The 10,675-nt window shown below is 40.1% G+C and overlaps 1 pseudogene; it reads right to left on the bottom strand.

Annotated features, from left to right (window-relative positions):
* Positions 1-1,503: 1,503 nt before the first annotated feature.
* Positions 1,504-3,621, bottom strand: LOC112828147 (ORC ubiquitin ligase 1 pseudogene; annotated as a pseudogene).
* Positions 3,622-10,675: the final 7,054 nt, after the last annotated feature.

Below are 10,675 nucleotides of genomic sequence, written 5' to 3' on the forward strand. Positions count from 1 at the left end.
CCGCTTAGCCACTGGAGCGACGTCCCTCAGCAGAGCCAACTTCTAAAAGTTCCGATTTTGTGCTCCGCGGATCTATCACTTGCCAGAAGCGGCCGGCGGAGGCCCCTCCCCCGCCGTCTATCTTCCCGAATATCGCCTCGGTTTCACTTCTCCGCACGTCCTACCTTCCAGTAAGTGGTCGCTTCTCTGTTCAGAGAGTTGTTGCTACTCTCCTGTTCGATCTCCTGTTGAGTTCGTAGGTGTTCAGAATGGTTTGATCCCTATTCAGCTGAATTCCTGAGACCAGACGAAATCTAGGTCTCCTACTCCTCCACCATCTTGCTCCGCCCCTAAAACTTCTTTTTCTTAAGTAAGGAAAACAGTGCAAGCAAGAATGCTACCATGCATACAGAGTTTCCACAAAGAATAGTAACATGCAAACAAGAACTTCACTCCAAAAAAAGCTCCCCTGGGATGAAAGTGGATCAAGCATTTGGCAAAGAGCGCTTCTGCACCTGTGTATCTAGAACAATGAAGCTACCATGTTTAGGCTCCTCCAAACCCAACCAACCATTCTATGCCTTCTTTCCAAAGTAGGCTCAATTTCTGATTTTCAACACACAGAAAAAGATGAAATCAAAGCTACTTGACATAAATATTTTCATATAGAAAATGTGTTCTTTCATTCTAGCAAAATGTTCTCACAAAAACTGTACAAAACACAATGTTAAAAATGCAAACATACATATACAAAACCTAAAAAAGAAAAAGTAAATGAATACTGGACTAAGGCTAGAGTGCTGTTTCTTCACCATGGTCCTGCCTAAAAGTTGAGCCATGACTAAATATAAATAAAAAAGGTCAGTGAAAATTATTCCCACCCTAGGAAAGCTGTAAAGAAACTCAAGTGTCTTATGAGAAGTGTGTAGACAACCCAAAAAGTTTTATTTAAGAAATCCAAGTTCTGAAGACAACCGAGGCTCATTAATAGGCCACTGTATCTAATAGCTAAATCAAGACCAAAGAAAACAAAATACATCCAAACCAGATACATATAATATTCATTAAAAGAAACCCTCTCCCTATCTTTTCTGGTTAAAAAGATGCCCAAATGAAACTGAAAAAGGACAAATTCTTTAAAATGAAAAAAAGTATTTTGGTTACAGGCTAATCCACCATTCTGACTTGACACTTGACTACAGATTATCAATTCAAAATTGTATAGAACTTTTATGAGGGAAAAAAGTAACTTTAAAAACTTATATTCGTCTCAGGACAAAAACATAAATAACACATTTCTTTTTTTAAATGTATTTTTTTTGTTTTATTTATTCATTCGAGACGCAGAGTTACACAGAGAGAGAGAGAGAGAGCATGAGCAGGGGGAGAAGCAGAGGGAGGGGGAGAAGCAGGCTCCCCGCTGAGCAGGGAGCCCGATGTGGGCCTCAGTCCCAGGACCCTGGGATCATGAACTGAGCCGAAGGCAGACGCTCAACCATCTGAGCCACCCAGGTGCCCAAATAACACATTTCTAATGAGTCAACTTTTAGTTGCTTTTGATGGGCTGGCATTGGAAAGACTGCTCTGGATTTTTCTTTTTGTTGATTGATTCATATTTTTATTCCTCTTCTCAGGCACAAAGGAAGTAGAGCAAGGAGACTGAAGGTGGTTATGAAGACCATGCATCTCTGAGGTCATCGTAAATAAAGATGACCCAAACCTCTGATCTTCAAATAGCCAGTGTGAACTGCTTAACAAAACACCCTGGGAAAACTCAGTCTGAAACAAACAGCTTGGGGGTTTGCTTTCATTAGTTCCTGGGTTAGAACTGGTATTGAGAGAAAAATCTTCATTCATTTCTTGGTCAGATGGAGAGAGGAGAGAAAAAGTGGGTTTCCAATCATTTCCATTTTCTAACTGATCAGGTTAGAGAAACTTTGGAAAGGTTTGGCTTAGTTCTTTCTTCTAACTTATCTGGTTCCTCAAGAAATTCACTGCCTTGAGACGACTTTGATAACCCATCCAAATCCACTGACTTAAAACCATTATTACAAGGGCTCTTGCTGATTTTGTCAAGGTAAGCTGCGTCCATGGATGCTTCACTGGATGTTCTTGTCCAATTCATTTCAAAAGAGCAAATAGAATTCAACCTCTTAGATAAGCATGAGCCTGATTTCTCACTTAATTTTTAAAAAAATTTCTCCAACAGAATTTGCTATTGTGTTTCCCTCTGAGCTTTCAAAATTCAAGTTTTGTGCATAGAAAACCCTGTCTCTGAGGAAGTAAAACACTGATTTCTTTTCATTTTCACTTCTATCATCTTCTGATGACTCTTTATTACAAACATTCGGAGAATCACAAAAATCATCAAACACCAATTTTCTGAGATGGTTTGAGTGCTTTTTGAAACTTACTGCTTTGACTACAGAACTCTCTCTGTTTTCTGGAGTACTGAGCTGAAGGCAACTAAGGGACAAAGGAATACAAGAAGCTGGAAGATCATAAAGTTCTTCATCTTTGTAGGGTATACAGTCATTTGGCTTATTACCCCATTCTCTTTCCAAATAAGTATCCATACTTGTATCTGTCACATCTAACATTATTTCCACTTGTTTTTGATATAGGTCTTTGTTCTTAGAACAATTTGGTTCTGTTTTGCTGGTGCTTTCCTGCCTGGCAGAACTGCTAGAAGGTTTTGCCAGGTGAGAACTTGAGGTGGGTGAGCCAAGCTGCTTTCTGGCACCATCACCTTGATTCTTTGATGGCATATCCTCCTCATTGCCTATGCTCCCCTTGCCATCTGTAGAAAGTGCTCTCTGGCAAATGGAATTCATAGCTTCCTTCTCTTCACTTGAATTTTTTAGCTGTGCAATTTGAGATTCTAGTTCCTCTATATACTTATCACTTCGTTCCAGGGCTTTCTTGAGGCAATTGGTTTCATGTTCATGCTGTTCTACTTTGGACTGAAGAGCAGCTACTGTAAACCTTCCAAACTGCTGGGGTGATCTGTTATCAACTTCAGCTTTCAGTCGTAAATTCTCCCTCACTAGGCCACCATTTTCCAATTTCAATTTTTTATTTGCTTCCTTTAACTTATCCACATCATCTTTTACTTTTTCATAGATTTCATTAGCTGTTCTAAGTTTTTTCTTCCACTCTGCTACAGTTTCTGGGTCAATTTTACTTGGATTATCTGCAACTGGATGCTTGTCTTCATTTTGGTTGCCTTGCATCAAGGTTAAAGGATCCAGAATAGTCTTGATTTGTGACTCCAAGCTGAGATTTTTACTCTTAAGATCTTCTACTTCTTTCTGCAGACAATCTATTTCATCCTCATACTCTTTGTGGAGTAACTCAAGTCTAGTTTTCCGAAGGCACTTCCTGACTGTATGGCTTGGCATAGGTTCACTTTTGTTTGTTCCTCCAATAATCTCTTTGCAAGGATTTTCGGGCATGATGGGGACTCTGCAAGCTGGACACTGGCTATTATTCTTCAACCACAAATCGATACAAATTGAACAAAATACATGGTTGTTGATGCATGTGACAGGCTGGCATACCTTCCCCAAGCAAATGTGGCACGTGATGGGCAGAGTGAGTGACAATGTAACATTCTGCACGGTCTGAGCCATGGCAGCGTTCAGAATCTCAATGTGGTTTTGATTTGAATTTCCCTGATGGCTAATGATGATGAACAGTTTTTCATGTGTCTGTTAGCCATTTGTATGTCTTCTTTTGAGATGTGTCTGTTCATGTCTTCTGCCCATTTTTTGACTTGATTATTTGTTTTTTGGGTGTTGAGTTTGAGAAGTTCTTTATAGATCTTGGATACCAGCCCTTTATCTGTAGTGTCATTTGCAAATATCTTCTCCCATTCTGTGGATTGCTTCTTTGTTTTGTTGACTGTTTCCTTTGCTGTGCAGAAACTTTATATCTTGGGGTGCCTGGGTGACTCAGTCATTAGGCGCCTGCCTTTGACTCAGGTCATGATCCTGGGGTCCTGGGATCAAGCCCCACGTTGGGCTCCCTGCTCGGCGGGAAGCCTGCTTCTCCGTCTCCCACTCCCCCTGCTTGTGTTCCCTCTCTCGCTCTGTCTCTGTCAAATAAATAAATAAAATCTTAAAAAAAAAGAAGCTTTTTATCTTGATGAAGTCCCAAAAGTTCATTTTTGCTTTTGTTTCACTAGCCTTTGGAGATGTGTTTTGAAAGAAGTTGCTGTGGCTGATGTCGAAGAGGTTACCGCCTATGTGCTCCTCTAGGATTTTGATGGAGTCCTGTCTCACATTGAGGTCTTTCATCCATTTTGAGTTTATCTTTGTGTATGGTATAAAAGAGTGGTTGAGTTTCATTCTTCTGTAAATAGCTGTCCAATTTTCCCAGCACTATTTATTGAAGAGACTGTCTTTTTCCACTGCATATTTTTTCCTGCTTTGTTGAAGATTATTTGACCATAGAGTTGAGGGTCCATATCTGGGCTCTCTATTCTGTTCCATTGGTCTATATGTCTGTTTTTGTGCCAGTACCATGCTGTCTTGGTGATCATTGCTTTGTAATATAGCTTGAAATCGGGCAACGTGATGCCCCCAGCTTTGTATTTCAACATTTCCTTGGCGATTCGGGGTCTTTTCTGATTCCATACAAATTTTAGGATTGTTTGTTCCAGAACTTTGGCAAATGTCATTGGAATTTTGATCAGGATGGCATTGAAGGTATAGGTTACTCTGGGTAGCATAGACATTTTAACAATGTTTATTCTTCCAATCCATGATCATGGAATATTTTTCCATCTTTTTGTATCTTCTTCAATTTCTTTCATGAGTGTTCTGTAGTTCCTAGAGTATAGATCTTTTACCTCTTTGGTTAGGTTTATTCCGAGGTATCTTATGGTTTTTGGTGCTATTGTAAATGGAATCGATTCTCTAATTTCTCTTTCTACAGTTGCGTTGTTAGTGTATAAGAAAACAACTGATTTCTGTGCATTGATTTTGTATCCTGACACATTACTGAATTGCTGTATGAGTTCTAGTAATTTGCGGGTGGAGTCTTTTGGGTTTTCCACATAAAGTATCATGTCATCTGCAAAAAGAGAGAGTTTGACTTCTTCTTTGCCAATTTGAATACCTTTTATTTCTTTTTGTTGTCTGATTGCTGTTGCTAGGACTTCTAGTATTATGTTGAATAATAGTGGTGAGAGTGGGCATCCTTGACGTGTTCCTGATCTTAAGGGAAAGGCTCTTAGCTTTTCCCCATTGAAGATGATATTTGCTGTGGGTTTTTCATAGATGGATTTTATGAACTCGAGGAATGTTCCCTCTATCCCTGTACTCTGAAGAGTTTTAATCAGGAAAGGATGCTGTATTTTGTAAAATGCTTTTTCTGCATCAATTGAGAGGACCATATGGTTCTTTTCTCTCCTCTTGTTAATGTGTTCTATCACACTGATTGGTGAATGTTGAACCACCCTGGCATCACGGGGATAAATCCCACTTGGTCGTGGTGGATGATCCTTTTAATGTATTGTTGGATCCTATTAGCTAGGATTTTGTTGAGGATTTTTGAATCCATATCCATCTGGGATATCGGTCTGAAATTCTCCTTTTTGATGGGGTCTTTGCCTGGTTTGGGGATTAAGGTAATGATGGCCTCAGAATGAGTCTGGAAGCTTTCCTTCTGTTTCTATTTTTTGAAACAGCTTCAGGAGAATAGGTATTATTTCTTCTTTGAATGTTTGGTGGAATTCCCCAGGGAATCCATCAGGCCCTGGACTCTTGTTTTTTGGGAGGTTTTTGATCACTGCTTCCATCTCATTACTGGTTATTGGCCTACTCAGGTTGTTAATTTCTTCCTGTTTCAGTCTTGGGAGTTTATAGGTTTCCAGGAAGGCATCCATTTCATCCAGGTTGCTCAGCTTATTGGCATATAGTTGTGGATATAAATTTCTAATAATTGTTTCTATTTCCTTGGTTTTAGTTGTGATCTCTCCCCTTTCATTCATAATTTTATTAATTAAGGTCCTTTCTCTTTTCTTTTGGATAAATCTGGCCAGTGGTTTATCGATCTTTTTAATTCTTTCAAAGAACCAGCTTCTAGTTTCACTGATCTGATCTACTGTGTTTCTGGTTTCTAATTCATTAATCTCTGCTCTAATCTTAATTATTTCTCTTCTAATGTGTGGCTTAGGCATCATTTGTTGCTTTTTGTCTAGTTCTTTAAGGTGTAGAGTTAGTTGGTGAATTTGGGAGTTTTCTATTTTTTTGAGTAAGTCTTGGATCGCTATGTATTTCCCCCTTAGGACTGCCTTTGCAGTATCCCATAGGTTTTGGACCCATGTGTTTTTGTTCTCATAGGTTTCCATGAATTGTTTAAGTTCTTCTTTGATTTCCTGGTTGACTCAAACATTCTTGAACAGAGTGGTCTTTAACTTCCAAGTGTTATATTTCTTCCAAATTTTTTCTTGTGATTGCGTTTCAGTTTTAAAGCATTATGGTCTGAGAATATGCAAGGAATAATCTCAATCTTTTGATACCGGTTGAGACCTGTTTTATGACCAGTATGTGGTCTATTCTGGAGAAAGTTCCATGTGTGTTTGAGAAGAATGAGTATTCTGTTGTTTTAGGGTGGAATGTTCTGTATATATCTTTGAGGTCCATCTGGTTTAGTGTGTCATTCAAAGCTCTTGTTTCTTTGTTGATTTTCTGCATAGATGATCTGTCTGTTGCTGAGAGTGGAGTATTGAGGTCTCCTACAATTAATGTATTGTTATCAATATGACTCTTTATTTTGGTTAACAGTTGGCTCATGTAGATGGCTGCTCCCATGTTGGGGGCATAGATATTTACAATTGTTAGATCTTCTTGCTGGATAAACCCATTAAGAATGATATAGTGTCCTTCTGTGTCTCTAACTACAGTCTTTAGTTTAAAATCTAATTTGTCTGATATAAGAATTGCTACCCCAGCTTTCTTTTGAGGTCTGCTGGCATGAAGATGGATCTCCATCCCTTCACTTTCAGTCTGGATGTATCTTTAGGTTCAAAATGAGTCTCTTGTAGACAGCATATGGATGAGTCCTGTCTTTTTATCCAATCTGCAACCCTGTGCCATTTTATGGGAACATTTAGGCCGTTCACATTGAGAGTGATTATTGAAAGATATGAATTTATTGTCATCATGTTTCCTGTGAAGACCTTGTTTTTATAGATTGTCCCTGTAAATTTCTTTTCTATATCACTCTTGGGGTCTTTCTCCTTTTATAGAACCTCCCTTAATATTTCTTGCAGGGCCAGCTTAGTGGTCACATATTCTTTTAATTTCTGCCGGACTTGGAAACTCTGCATCTCTCCATCCATTCTAAATGACAGCCTTGCCAGATAAACTATTCTTGGCTGCATGTTCTTCTCGTTTAGTATCCTGAATATGTCTTGCCAGCCCTTTCTGGCTTGCTAGGTCTCTGTGGATAGGTCTGATGTTATTCTGATGTTCTTCCCTCTGTATTTAAGGAATCTCTTCCCCCCTAACTGCCCTTAAGATGGTTTCCTTGGTTCTAAGATTTGTGAGTTTTATTATTACATGCCGGGGTGTTGGCCTGTTTGCCTTGATCTCGGGAGGGGCCCTCTCTGCCTCTAGGACATGAATGTTTGTTTCATTCCCCAGATTAAGGAAATTCTCAGCTATGGTTTGCTCAAATATATCTTCTAGTCCTCTCTCTCTCCACCCACTCAGGGATTCCAATAATTCTGACATTGGAACATTTCATGGTGTCACTTCTCTGATTCTATTTTCATGGATTCTGAGATGTTTTTCCCTGGCCTCCTCTTTTCCCTTTTGTCTATTAAATGGTCTTCTAGGTCACTAATTCAGTCTTCTGCCTCGCTTACCCTAGCTGTTAGATTTTCTAGATTAGATTAGATCTCATTGATAGCATTTTTAAATTCTACCAATTCAGTTTTCATTTCTGCCCTTAGACACTCTATGTTGCCATTAATTGATTTCTCCATTCTAGCTATTGTCTGCACAATTGCTAACCTGAATTCTATCTCTGACATCTTGGTTATATCTGAATCCATTTGTAAATCTGTGGCGTAAGTCATAATCTCTGAGTCTTTTCTGTTTTGGGGGTTCCTCCTCCTAGTCATTCTGTTGAAGGGTGGTTGAGGGAATGTATAGAGTCCAAGTTATTTATCACAACCCAAGCTAGATGCACCTGTTTATAGAGACCTTAGTGTTGCTGGCCTCTTGTTTTCCCAGCCTGTCTTCTGGGGGAGGGGCCTGCCATGGTGTTACTCAGGCAACCCTATTTGGGCAGAGTTGCCCTGCCCCCTGTGGTGGGGGTGGGCCCAGTGAAAACTGTTTTTTTTTGGGCTTTTGTTCTCTAGCAGCTTTCCCTGGTAGTTTTCCATGTCTCTTCTGAGAGTCAGAGCAGAAGAGACCATTTCCAACCCTCTGCCTCAGAGCAGAGATTGCAGTCTGTTCTTCAGTGAGCTCTCCAAACCACACTATCTCCGTTTCTGTCTGTGCTGCTATAAACTGGAGCATCCTGAGTTGTGTGCCCCTCAGCCGTGCTCCCAGTCCTTGCCTCCAAGTCGGGTCACATCTCTGCCCTTTGTGCTTCTAAAACTGCCAGTCGCCCTCAGTTCACACAGGCAGCCCTGCCGCTCTGGTTTTAGTCCCGGGCGCTGCCCTAAAGTCCTTTCCCCATTGCTACCGATCTGCGAGTCTGTGCCCTGTCCCCAGTGCGGGAGGCTATCCCTCACTGGTGGTGTAAGATCCCGATAGCCAGGCTCCCTCCCTCTTCTGTTTATCCTTCAATATCTGCCCACAGAATCACGACTCCCAGCTTAGTACCTAGAAACCAACCACCTGTGATATGCTGTTTGTAGAGATCCAGATTTATCATCTTACAACTCAGGCTGATTTTGTGGGTGTTCAGAGTGGTCTGGTAGATGTCCAACTCAATTCCAGGGATCAGTTGGAATAGGGTCCCCTACTCCTCTGCCATCTTTTCCTGGGAAATCTTAAAATTTGCTTTATTATTTTATTTTATTTTAATGTTATGTTAATCACCATACATTAGATCATTAATTTTTGATGTAGTGTTCAATGATTCATTGTTTGCATATAACACCCAGTGTTCCATTCAATATGTGCCCTCTTTAATACCCATCACCAGGTTAACCCATCGTCCCACCCCTTCCCCTCTAGAACCCTCACTTTTTTTCTCAGAGTCCATAGTCTCTCATGGTTCTTCTCCCCTTCCGATTTCCCCCCTTCTTTTTTCCCTTCCTACTATCTTTTTTTTTAACATACAGTTTTTGTGATTCATCAGTCTTACCCAATTCACAGTGCTCACCCTACCATACCCTCCCCAATGTCTCTCACAGAGCCACCCCATCCCTTCCAACCCCGACCACTCCATTAACTAGAATTTGAGCCCAAGCTATGGTATCAGTTGAGGAACCAAATTCCACCACTTATTTTTAATTTGATCCCCAGAAGGTAAAAGTTCATGCATATTTGTCTTTGGTTTCAACTTGTCTCTTTACTCATTCCTATTCATTTAAAAATGCATAAATGAAAAAACAAAACAAACAAACAAAAAGATAAAAAAATAAAAATGCATGAGTGAGCAAATGGAGCACCTTTTGTTTCCTCAGGCACTTTGATGGGTACTAGAAGTTTTATATAATTTATTATGTATCTTTTCCAATCGAAGGATTTTGTTGTTTTCCTTTCCTTATGTTAATTTATTTTAGTTTATTTTTTATTATGTTATGATAATCACCATACATTATATCATTAATTTTTGATGTAGTGTTCCATGATTCATTGTTTTTGTATAACAACCAGTGCTCCATGCAGTACATGCCCTCTTTAATACCCATCACCAGGCTAACCCCATCCCCCACCCTCCTCCCTTCTAGAACCCTCAGTTTGTTTCTCAGAGTGCATAGTCTCTCATGGCTCATCTCCCCTTTGATCTTCCCCCCTTCATTCTTCCCTTCCTGCTATCTTCTTCTTCTTCTTCTTTTTTAAACATATAGTGTATTATTTGTTTCAGAGGTACAGGTCTGTGATTCAACAGTCTTACACAATTCACAGCACTCACCATAGCACATACCCTACCCAATGTCTATCTCCCAGCCACCCCATCCCTCTCACACCCCACCACTCCAGCAACCCTCAGTTTGTTTCCTGAGTTTAAGAATTCCTCATATTACTGAGATCATATGATACATGTCTTTCTCTGATTGACTTATTTTGCTCAGCATGACACCCTCCAGTTCCATCCATGTCGTTGCAAATGACAAGATTTCATTCCTTTTGATGGCTGCATAATATTCCATTGTATATATAGACCACATCTTCTTTTTTTTTTTTTTTTTAAAGATTTTATTTATTTATTCATGAGAGACAGAGAGAGAGAGAGAGGCAGAGGGAGAAGCAGGCTCCCAAGGAGCAGGGAGACCGATGTGGGACTCGATACCAGGACTCTGGGATCGTGACCTGAGCCGAAGGCAGACGCTTAACCATCTGAGCCACCCAGGCGCCCTAGACCACATCTTCTTTATCCATTCATCTGTCGATGGACATCTTGGCTCTTTCGACGGTTTGGCTATTGTGGACATTGATGCAATAAACATTGGAGTGCACATACCTCTTCAGATCCCTACATTTGTATCTTTGGGGTAAATACCCAG

This window comes from Callorhinus ursinus, unplaced genomic scaffold, assembly GCF_003265705.2.
Source record: "Callorhinus ursinus isolate GAN/ISIS: 27379988/994484 unplaced genomic scaffold, GSC_fseal_2.0 scaffold29, whole genome shotgun sequence".
In the NCBI taxonomy this organism is placed as follows: Eukaryota; Metazoa; Chordata; class Mammalia; order Carnivora; family Otariidae; genus Callorhinus; species Callorhinus ursinus.